We start from the raw sequence: 2,249 nt of genomic DNA, 5'->3' as shown, positions 1-2,249 counted from the left end.
ACCCATTCATCATCCACTCACCAAGTCCATTTAAATCAGACCACTCCTTTCAGTATGAGATTAACATATCAAATGAACACTAAAACCACCAACATCCTATCTGATAAATATGAAATGTTGGCTGGTGAAACCGGTCGCTTGCTTTAAGCTTCATCCTTAAAATACGTGCTTGTTGAAAACATTTGTTTGTCTTCAGAATATCGAAGTGACAGATTCAAATTAACACACGTGTCCTGAAAGTCAGTCCACTCAGCCAATGAATCAGATGTGACCTATGAGTCACATCCCCCAACTGTCTGGACCCCATCCCCACTTTCTCAGTCTCTTCGACACACTTCTACTGTGTATTGGAGGCTTAGGACCATCCCCTGGTGGAATCACTAAGTCCCTGAAGTCTCTTCTGTGGATTTTTGAAGCCTCTTATTTGGAATTATAGCCAGTCCTTAATCTTGTGGATTTTAGAGAAGCGGATTGCTCTCAAAGAAAAGGAAAATATACTTAACCGAGAGAAGAAAAAAAAAAAAACAAAACAAAACCCAAAACTCATTAATTTCTGTAAAGGTTTCTGTTAAATTTCTGTTAAAAAGTGATTGTTATTGTCAGCCTTTCCTGTAAGATCAGAAGATCGTGAAACTGCAAACAGGTAAATGAGGTTTCAATCACTTTGAATTCTTTGGCTTTTTTTTTTTTTTTACCCCTGTGGTTATATTCTTCATGAGAGCGGCTGATGTTTCAAAACAAAGCAGCCCGCCCTGCTTTCACCATCTTCCTTTGAACTTGAACTACTTTTATCCTGCTAATTCAAAGTGCATTTAGAGTGAAATGCAGAATTTGCCTTTTTTTTTTTTTTTTTTTCAACTTCAACAACAGAAATACGCAAGCATCCTTGGCTCTGGGCTTCATATGTTCCTCCTGTTGTATTTTTGATGTTATAAGTCAAAACAATTAAGTCATCCCTTCCCCATAGGCCTTCGTTGTATCGAGGCGAAGAGGCATACTGTATTTATACACAAACAAACACACACACACACACATTCGTCACACGGACATGAATGAAGCCCCTTTTTTCTTTGTTTGAGATCTGGGACATATTGAATATGTATTTATCTTGTGCATTCAGAGCTCACTGAATGAAAGAATTAAAAAAAATATATAATTACTTTTAAGCAGAACGAGCATGTGAACACTTCAGACTCATGACTGGGGAACACACACAGACGGTGCTTTGGGCTTCTCAGTGAGCTGAGGTTTGGTCTGTTTTGTGCTGTTGTTGCTCAGATGAAACACAAACCTACTTACATACTGTAGATTTGAATAGCTCACAATGTGTATATGAAACCACACACAGAGTCTGAGCTCGTTTCGGAATGATGGCAGCGATTTGACACTCCACAGCCCAGCACACATGACTGTAGGTAGTGGGAGCCTGGATGCAGGCTTGTGTATATGTATGTGAGTGTGTTTGAGTGTGTGTGTGTGTGTGTGTGTGTGTGTGTGTGTGTGTGTGTGTGTGTGTGTACACCCCCAGAGATTACCATTTCCATGCTTACTGAAGCCAGCATGTGCTTTTCGATACCACCCACTGGAAAGCTCACAGCCCAGACTAATTTGTTCCTGACGACAATATCACACACTCCTACATGCTCACATTCATAAACACACACACAAGAACACAATCGCTTTGCCATCTTGTTGGTATTCCTGCGAATCAGTGCGTCTTTTGCATGAGTGCATATACGATATATTTCAGCCAAATGTAACTAACTAACACGCTGCAGATCAATATTTGGTGCAAATTCAGAACTCCTGCCTCCATAAATGATTCGTCAGACACATGTGAAGTTTGCACATGTTGCAAGAAGAGCCAACCCTCCCCTCCACACACACACACACACACACACTGTAACCACGCAAATGTGAGTCTGTCTGATACGGTGAATCATACTCCCTCAGAGCATTTTTAGGTTTCCTTTTTTCGGGAGGGCATTGTGATGTGCTCATGAGGTGAAGAGGACACCACTCAGGCTTTTGACGGCGTGTTGCCATCCACCCTGTTGCCTCGTGAGCTTCAGCTGCAGTCAGATCCACTATGAGGCAGGTCACACATGTCAGCAGGACGCAACCAAATCTCAACACACACACACACAAATCCCCATATGCTTGTGCACCTTTGGGTGTGTGTGTAATGGGATACACACATCTCTTCTCGGCAGGAGCTCCGGCTTGCTGTCAGTTTGGTGAAAAGAGGC

Source organism: Echeneis naucrates, chromosome 2 (assembly GCF_900963305.1).
Source record: "Echeneis naucrates chromosome 2, fEcheNa1.1, whole genome shotgun sequence".
Lineage (NCBI taxonomy): Eukaryota > Metazoa > Chordata > Actinopteri > Carangiformes > Echeneidae > Echeneis > Echeneis naucrates.
The sequence above is the reverse complement of the archived record's forward strand: the minus strand, read 5'-3'. Positions refer to the sequence as shown.